This window comes from Aethalodelphis obliquidens, unplaced genomic scaffold, assembly GCF_003676395.1.
Source record: "Aethalodelphis obliquidens isolate GAN/ISIS:26980383/991018 unplaced genomic scaffold, ASM367639v1 scaffold35, whole genome shotgun sequence".
Lineage (NCBI taxonomy): Eukaryota > Metazoa > Chordata > Mammalia > Artiodactyla > Delphinidae > Aethalodelphis > Aethalodelphis obliquidens.
Window position 1 is genome coordinate 12,419,744 of NW_020837979.1, and position 9,862 is coordinate 12,429,605.

The window sequence follows — 9,862 nt, forward strand, 5'->3', positions numbered from 1 at the left end:
TTTTATTCTTTCTTTCATTCTTTTTTTCATTCTTTCTTTTTCTTTCTTAATCAGGATAGTGAGGATGACAAGAATATCATGAATTAGACACACTTATAAATGGCTAGGGGTAGTCAAAAGGAGTGCATCCCTCTTTTTTCCTTCTTTCCTTTCTTTTCTTCCTTTCCCTCCACCTTCCCTCCCTTCCTTTCTGATCTAATGTTTTATGGAAAATTTCAAACATACACAAAAGTAGAGAGAGTGGGATAATGAACTTCCACACACCCATCACCCAGGTCAATTTTTATTTTGTCACTAAAATTGTTTCACTGATTATTCTTCATCCTACTAATGCTGTTTCTTTTGCTAGAGCATTTTAAAGTGAATTTTAGATATCATCTCTCCTGTAAATATTTCAAAATGAAGTATCTCTAACATAATCAAAATGCCATGATCACACCTAACAAAATTAGTAATGATCCCTTAATATTAAAAATACACCTTTTTAGACATAGAGAACAAACTTGTGGTTGTCAAGAGGTTGGGGGAGTGGGGAGGGATGGATTGGGAGTTTGGGATTAGCAGTGCAAACTATTATATATAGGATGGATAAACAACAAGTTCCTACTGTAGAGCACAGGGAACTATATTCAGTATCCTGTGATAAACCATAATGGAAAAGAATATGAAAAAAGATGTATATATATGTATAATGGAATCACTTTGCTGTACAGCAGAAATCAACACAACATTGTAATCAACTATACTTCAATAAAATTTCAAAAATACACCTGTTTAGAAAGCGGTTCGGTAATATGTATCAAGAACCTATTCATACACTTTGACCCAGTAGCTTTATCTCTCTTTTTCTACCTAATTGGAGAAAAAAGTTTACTCTGCAGCCTTATTTGTAAGAGAAAATACATCATTGGAAACTCAGATGTTGAACAACAGTAATTATGGTATGTTCATTCAATAATATTTATAAGGTTTTAAGGTTGAGTAGCACTGTTTATAGTTAATGCAACAATTACATATTCAGTGTATGATTTGTAAACATGCATATAAATAAGTAAAATATACATATAAAAGATCTCACAGAGCACGAACTATATCATAGACGCTGTGTTCACTCAAAGATATGACCATTATTAATACTTCTTACAGATGAGGAAAATTGCTGTTCAGAGAGATGAAATAACTTTCTAGAATACCCTTCACCTGGTAAGTTGTAAATGTAGGTGTGGGTGGAACTCCAGTTTTGTCTGACTCCACAGCCCAAAGATTTAACTGTTACCCTGCCACCCTGGGCGTCAAAATGTCAACAGAAGTTGTCACTGACTGAGCAGCGTGATTATACGCAGTTTCTTTTTCTTCTTCAAACCTTTCTTCACGTTACAACATTTTCTAATGCAAGTATTATGAATTTTATATTAGAGAAAAATACATTCAGGTTACACACTTAAATGTTTATATTTAAAACTCGAGAGAGAACGTATTTGAAGCATGTGCTAGGTAAAGCTCCGTAAATTGATGAGAAAAAAGATAACTCAAGGGAGAAAGATCCAATAGCTAATGATATAAAAAAGATCCTTGGGCTTCCCTGCTGGCGCAGTGGTTGAGAGTCCGCCTGCCGAGGCAGGGGACGCGGGTTCGTGCCCCGGTCCGGGAAGATCCGACATGCCGCGGAGCGGCTGGGCCCGTGGGCCATGGACGCTGAGCCTGCGCGTCTGGAGCCTGTGCTCCGCAACGGGAGGGGCCGCAACAGTGAGAGGCCCGCGTACCGCAAAAAAAAAAAGAGCACACACAAATAGATTATCTGGACAGGATTCAATAAATAGTGTATGCAAAGCACAGGGCACACCAAAGGCTCTCAAAAAATCCTTGCCTCCTTCCTCCGTGAGCATATTCACCTCTACATCTGTATTTCCCTTTCTTTCTTTTTTTTTTTTTTTCTGAAGTATAGTTGATTTACAATATTTCAGGTGTACAGCAAAGTGATTCAGTTATACACACACACACACACACACACACACACATATTCTTTTTCAGATTCTTTTCCATTTTAGGTTATTACAAGATATTGAATATAGTTCCCTGTGCTATACAGTAGGTCCTTGTTGTTTATTATATATATATTTACTAGTGTGTATCTGTTAATCCCAAATTCCCAATTCATCCCCCCCCCCTTTCCCTTGGGTAACCATGAATTGTTTTCTGTGTCTGTGAGTCTATTTCTGTTCTGTAAAGTTCATTTGTATCTTTTCTTTTTTTCGATTCCACGTATAAGTGATATCATATGATATTCGTCTTTCTCTGTCGGACTTACTTCGCTTAGTATGATAATCTCTAGGTCCATCCATGTTGCTGCAAGTCGTCTTTATTTCCTTACTGATAAAATACATATTCACAGACTGGATGGGAGACTAAAGGAGAAAGACACGCACAATGCTCTGGTATGTTGTAGGAGCTTAATTATTGCAACCTTCATTCATCCGAGAGAAACTCCTCTTGGCTTTCCCTGAAGGGAAAGCTGAGCCCCAAGTTTCTGTCTATGCAAATTCTGCATGTTAATATTGTTAAATCACAGGAGGAAATTCTTCTCCCAAACCAGAAGCCCTCGAGTTCCTCCAGGCTGATATTAAAGGGATTACAATCCATTTCCTTCCTAATTCGGCTAATGCGCTCTGGGAAGCCCTCAGGCCGAGGATTAAAGCATTTACGCCTTTAATTAGGAGCAAACCTTCCCCGAGCGCCTGAAGCACAAACAGCAAGTCGACACTACAAAGGCCTCCTCCTAGAGCGGTGGGGACATTGATCCCCCTCCGGGAGCCAGGAGCCTCGGAGGGCTTAGCAAACGCTGCTTTTCCCAAACGGGGTATCTGAGCCGGGAAGGCCCTCAGCAGAAATAGAAACCCCTGCGCGCAAAGAACAAACAAACAAAAGCAGATCCGCGGAGTCCATCGGAATCGGAAGCATCTTCGGGAGGTGGGGGGACGCTGGAGGCTCTTCTAGATTTTCCCTGTGCGCTCACAACCGGGTCATTAGCTTTCAAGTGGACGGCTCTGAAAATTCAGTCGTGTTTGTGCATCAGAGAGGTCTGTCCCCACATGGATGCCTTCACCAGCCCTCCAAACAGGGTCTCCAAGGGCAGTGCCGTGACCGTCTGCTTCAGAGTCCCCTGGGATGCGCATTAAAACCCAGATTTCTGCTGCCACCTTCTGTGTCAGAATCTCTGGGAGAGGGAGCTAACCTGGGAATCTGCCTTTTAGCAAGCTTCATGGGTAATTCTTAGGATTCTCATGCTCCTCTGGAAGGAAATCCTGGCTGGGCTACCCCCCAGCTCTTTGTAGAGGAGAGAGCTGAGGCCCAGAGGCTTCCAGGGACTCGTACAAGGGCAGACGGCCAATCGGCCGGCCTGGGATTGGTACGCAGTGGTGGATGTGCACAGTACCTGAGTAAAGAAGCCAAAAGAGCCAGGAAAATTGTTAAACTGGGCTAAGAATGCAGGACCTTTGGCTTCATACACGACTGCCTTAGGTGAGCGAGGCATGTGTTAGACGCTGTGTGTGTGCGTGTGTGTGTTGTGTGTATAGTAGTAGGAAGGGCGTGTTGTTGGAGTGATGATAAAAGATGACAAACGCAAGGTTCCTGCCGTCTAGCACTTTATAACCTGGTCAGGGGAGGAAGGAGGAAGAATGAACCAGCACATGTAGGGGTTCAGAGGCAGGACCATCTGGTACAGAGCGGGGCCTGAAGACATGGCAGAGATGTGGCCATGGGACCAAGTCTTAAATGAAGAGCCTCCTTTTGCCCAAATCTGGCTTTTCTCTGAAGATTCAGCCACTCTCTGACCTCTGGTGGGAACCACTTCCTGTCCGCTCATGCTTGCCCACATCCCTTTTCTCTGAACGTTTATGACATTCCAGCAGACATCTGTCACTTAATTGATACCATTTCCATTAGTCATGCTTTTTTTTTTTTGCGGTAAGCGGGCCTCTCACTGCTGTGGCCTCTCCCGTTGCGGAGCACAGGCTCTGGACGCGCAGGCTCAGCGGCCATGGCTCACGGGCCCAGCCGCTCCGCGGCATGTGGGATCTTCCCGGACCGGGGCAGGAACCCGCGTCCCCTGCATCGGCAGGCGGACTGTCAACCACTGCGCCACCAGGGAAGCCCAGTTATGCATTATTTACTTCCTCAAAGGGTTTGAACTGCCTTTTGCCTCTCTACGTTCTCTCAGCCTTCCAGACCAGACCTGTGGATGCTGGATCCTCCACAACGCTCTTTGGTTGTTTGGGGGATTTTTCGAGGTCAAGCTGGAAGAGCAGGCTGGGGCAGGACACTGAAGGCCTACAACGCTAAAGAGTGTGGACTTTCAGACGGGAGGCCAAGTGCAAAGAGTTTAAAGGTCAGATGACTTCGCATTTGATCCCAGCTCTACCACTTACCAGCCTTGTGTCCTTGGGTAAGTTCCTTATATTCTCGAGTGGTCAGCTGGGGGTTGAAAATGCCTGGCTGGCAGGAGAAAGGAGTAAAATGCTGTGCTGGGTCCGCTCAGCGCGATGCCTGACGCATAGTACAAACAGGGATGTACTCAATGAATGAGAGTGAGTGTGGAACCCGCCACTCAACAGTAACACGATGAAAGGGACTTTTTAAGGAGACCAGCGTGGACGCGCGCGCAGCCCAGACAGGGAATGGGACACAGCACTAGAAATGACAACAGCTGGAGGCTCTACAGTCAGCCAGGCTGGACAGAGAATTGGCTGGACAGTTGGGGATGCTGGTAACAACAGAGCACGTCCTCTGTGCTGGTTACTGTCCTGACAGCATCACCATAACCCTACAACACAGATCCTTTTTATTCCCCGCCCCCATTCTGTAAATGAGGAAAATGAGGCGCAGAAGGGTTAAGTGACTTGCTTAGGGTCTCACGTGGCTAATAAGTGGCAGAGGCAGGATTCCAGCCCCAGCTGCCTGGGACCAGAGTCCACATTCTCCATTACAGGGCCGTATGGCCTCTCCACACCTGAAGAGAAAGAGAATGGGGTTCTAAAGAGGGCAACCTCTATGCTGCAGTTCAGGAGATGGTATTCTTTTCAATGTCCTGAAATTGCCTGAGAAAGTGAAAAGCGGCCCCTGGTCTGGGGGCTGGCACCCACGGCTGGGCTGTGGTGTCCTCCTGTTAAACATGAATAGTTTCACACAACACACACATCGGACAAGACTCCTGTGACCACAATGGATCAAGACAGAAACAAGACCACTCTGTCATTATGTTTCAACATAGAGAAAGCAAGAACACTGTCCAGGACACAAAAATGACCAAACATCTCCATCCTGGCTAATGAGTGACTCCTGTCTTTTAGTCTCAACTTAATCCTCCTGCCTGATAGACAAGAATTATCAAGATACCCAATCATAGAGTTACACCTGCTTCCTGACAGTGTCCAATCTGGAGCAAAGCTCCGCTTCCTTGGACCCTCCCTCAAATCACCTAACACAAGCCCAAATTCTATGATCAATACTTCCCGACACCCCATTCTGACAGCAACCCCTTGTGTGTCTTCTCGCTCTTTGCAACTGGACACGAACCCAATTTGTCCAATCCCAAGAGGGTTCCTGATGGTCTTTGGATGGAAGTCACTGACAAGTCATTGGAAATCCCAGTGTTGCAGTATCCAAGCTGTTTCCCAGATGGCCTCTCCCAGTCAGAAGCGGGATCTTGGTCAGGCTGTACCATGGTTGGGATTCTCAGAAAGAATCACTATAACCGTCTTTGTGTTTCCCTAATCTCCTCGGTAGAAAAGGGAAAGAATTCTCCATTAAAGTGAGGGTGAAATGTTCAGATCAACATCAATGAATTGTTAGGGAGCATCAATACTAGAACATGCAGCAATGTCTAGCATGGTGACTAGCAGAAAGAGCTCAGACTGCAATTCTTTTTTTTTTTTTTTTTTTTTTTTTTTGCGGTACGCGGGCCTCTCACTGTTGCGGCCTCTGCGGTTGCTGAGCACAGGCTCCGGACGCGCAGGCTCAGCGGCCACGGCTCACGGGCCCAGCCGCTCCGCGGCATGTGGGATCTTCCCCGACCGGGGCACGAACCCGCGTCCCCTGCATCGGCAGGCGGACTCTCAACCACTGCGCCACCAGGGAAACCCTGCAATTCTTAATTTGTTTAATTTATTGTTATTTCAGCAGTGCTCAAATCATTTAAAAAAATTCATCCAGATGATTGGCTTCTATTCTATTAAAATAAGAGTCAAATTATGAGATATAGGTGAAAAATGAGGTATTCAGTGCCCTCATATCATACATTTTCCCCAGTAATGAAGCTTACTATTCTAAGAATCAAATATTATAAAAATCAACCTGTGTAATATTTAAAAATTTTTTCTTACGTTTAACACAGGATTAGGCATTTCTCAGAATACCAATACACAAATGACTAATAAACACATCACTGCAAATCAGAGGAGTGCAAATAAACATGAAGTTTTCTACCTATCAGAGTGCCAGAAAAAGTTTTAAGTATAATCTCCAGTAGTGGCATGAGGAAACAGGTACTTCTTCACACACTATCGTCATGAGTATAAACTACCATAACTTTTTCGAAGACTATTAGAGGTACCTCCCAGAAGTTTAAATGGCCATACCCTTTGACCTAGCAATTACACTTCTAGATGTTGATCTCACATCAATGATCGCTCAGATATGCCAAGATAGGAATGGCTTGGTTCATTATGGAATTGCTTGAAATGGCAAAAAACCTGCAACAAATGAAATCTACGTTGGCAGGGACTGATTAAATAAATATGGATACATCCACATTGAAGTACTAGTACGTCTTTAAAGGAAGTACGACAGACCTTCAGATGAATTGAAATGGAAGGACGTTCATGTCTATGAGAAGGAGATATCATTTCTGTGCAGATACTAAAGAATAATTTTGATACCCTTAGAGATGGCTCAATAAAATCCTTTTGCCCAAAGGCCTGGAAATGCAATGGAAAATTATACCTCTCAGGGTCTCTTTCCCATAATAAATCTAAGACGTGTCTTACGAGGACTCAGTAACTATTGATTATTGTGATGGTCGATGATGATGGTGAAGATAGAAATGGTGACGATTCTATGCCCCCAAAGAATTAGAAGACTATTATCCCTAAAAGATCTTACTTTGCCTAACAGTTACTTCTGTGAGGCAACAAATTAGCAGTGCTTATTTTGTTTCCTTGTACCTCTGTCAACTTTCCTAAATTCCTTCAAATGCTTTTTGGGCCATGGGTCTGGGGTCAGTGGTGGGTCGGGCCATTAGATGTTGAAAGGGCAAGGTGATCAGTAAGTCACACTCCCATCCCCTCCCTGCCTGACCTGGCACTGGCGGCGTAATCTGTGAGAGGATCTGCCTTTGTGCCATCACATTGGAATGAGGTGCCGAGCGGAGCATCTTCCCAAGGAATTGTGTTGACAGATTAGTCAGTCACCTTGAGGTCAGCCCCCTCATACTTCATAACGCAAACCTGGCAGCGAGAAGTTGGGGAAAAGACTGACTTTTTTGATCACAGACACTTTCAAGATAAGTTGGTGCATCTTAAAGTGTGGTCTTTGGACCGTCACAAGTAATTGCTAAGAATACAGTCTCAAGACCCCATTCCCTACCTCCAAATCAGAATTTGATGGGGGAAGCTGGAGTCAGGCATGGGAGCCAGCATGTTAAACAAGCACTCAAGAAGATTCCTTTGTGCCCTGAAGCTTGGGGACAACTGAGGAAGACCTTGGTGATATTTTAGGCAAGTCTTTCAGGATCCCATGATGACTGATTATATCTTTGTGTGAAGCATTTTTGCAACGTCAAGTAAACTTATGTCTCCATGACTCTGGTGTAGAGAATAATTAGAAATAAATGAAGCTTTCTTCTGGCAACATCAGACAGAAGACAACTCCAAAAACAACATTAGGAAGAGAAATAAGAAAATTTCGGGCTTCCCTGGTGGTGCAGTGGTTGAGAGTCCGCCTGCCGAGGCAGGGGACACAGGTTCGTGCCCTGGTCCGGGAAGATCCCACATGCCGCAGAGCGGCTGGGCCCGTGAGCCATGGCCGCTGAGCCTGCACGTCTGGAGCCTGTGCTCCGCAACGGGAGAGGCCACAACAGTGAGAGGCCCGCGTACCGCAAAAAAAAAAAAAAAAAAAAAAAAAAAAAAAAAAGAAAATTTCAAGGCGTAGTGTGTAGATACATGCCATTTACTGATAGTTAGCAAACATTTATTAAACAGCTCAGATATATAGATAGATAGATATAAGAATTTATCCAAAAAAATTTTTAAACTTGAAAAAAATTACCCTTAGTTCTGAGATTTCCTCTCTATTTATATTTATTTGTAACATATCATGGACACAGCCTCCAAGCACTCAGTGATGACTTTTCATTCTTCCAGGCTTCACGTACCAGAAAGTCCCAGGCAGGGAAGGCCTTCTCCCAGCTCCAGAATAGCGTGTCTGAAGCATCCGTCGACTGCCCGTGTAGACAGCCCCTGCTCATTGAGGTCAGTAGCACCTGGCTCTACCTCTCAAAGCCCCAATGTGCCTGAGACACCTGCCCAGCTCCTGACTTCCATCAGACTTGAGCACAGGTTTTCCTCTCTGTCCCTCTCCATCCAGGTCAGGCATGATTCTAGGTCCCTGCAAGGTCCGTCCCACAGCCCAGCCTCAGTGTTGCACCAGCCCCTCCACAGTGACGTCCTCCTCTCCTCCGCATCAGCTTCAAGGTTCCATCTGTCTTCTCTCATCCCTTCGAAACCTTAAACACCGGTACTGCACCCCAACCATGAACTCAATGCCTTCAGGCTTTCTCCTCCTTTGAAAACCACTGCACTTTCCGTCAATTCCACGGCAGTCCTCACCCATGTCATTTTCAGCCTCCTCCTATTTCTGTCTCTCCCCTCCCGGCCTCACCCCCATGGCCCATCACTACAGCCACTCTCTTATGCTCAAGCTCCCTCACCAAGGTCACCTATTGCAATGGCTCAACAAAATCCAATTATATGTATTTATTTATTACTATTTATTTATGACAAACATTCCACATCTGCGATCCTCTTCAGTCAGAAGTTCTTCGAGAGGATGCCTTTGGCCTTGGCCAGTCAAAGAATGGAGTCATCTGACTTCCCCCACCCTGTGAAGGCCCACGCAGATAGTGTAGGTTTTAAACTGGCTGTTGAACCTGCTTGTCACCTTGTCAACCTCGGCCACGTTCACCTGGATGGACGCTTGGTCCTTGGCGCCGATGATGCAGTTGCTGGCAGAGCATTTTCGCTGCACGTACAGATCCACAAACTCGCCGGTGTCATTCTGCATGCTGACGGCGCATCTGGTGGCACCATGAGGACCGTGGGAGCAGAAACCAAAATCCAAATTTTAGATCTCCACACCCCCATCCAAGATTTCCGGGTGTCTCTGTTAGGATGTCCGGCAGACACCCCCAACTCAGCGTATCCACACCGAGAGTACTTCTCCCTCAGCGATCCCAGCCATAGCTAGTACCACTCTGGTATTAACAGCAGTAGTGATGACAACGATATTCACAGCTAAACGTATCTTGGATGCTACAACAGGCATTGTAACCCTATTAATGGCACTTTCACCCTTGCAATAAGCCCTCTCTTATAGATGAAGTGACTGAGGCTCAGAGAATTGGTGTAATTTATTCAGACCTAAGACTCATCTGATCTCTACAAAATCTTCACCGGTCCCCTAAACCAGAAACCTGAGAGTTGGTTCAGTGCCTCCTCCTGCCTCTTCCCACATCACTAGGTCCTACTGTTTCTACCTCATTCCTTCCTGCCCACCCCTCCATCTGCCCGTCTCTCTCCATCCTCATAAT

At 45.3% G+C, this 9,862-nt stretch overlaps 1 pseudogene; it reads right to left on the reverse strand.

Annotated features, from left to right (window-relative positions):
• Positions 1-9,083: 9,083 nt before the first annotated feature.
• On the reverse strand, positions 9,084-9,336 carry LOC113631967 (40S ribosomal protein S21 pseudogene; annotated as a pseudogene).
• Positions 9,337-9,862: the final 526 nt, after the last annotated feature.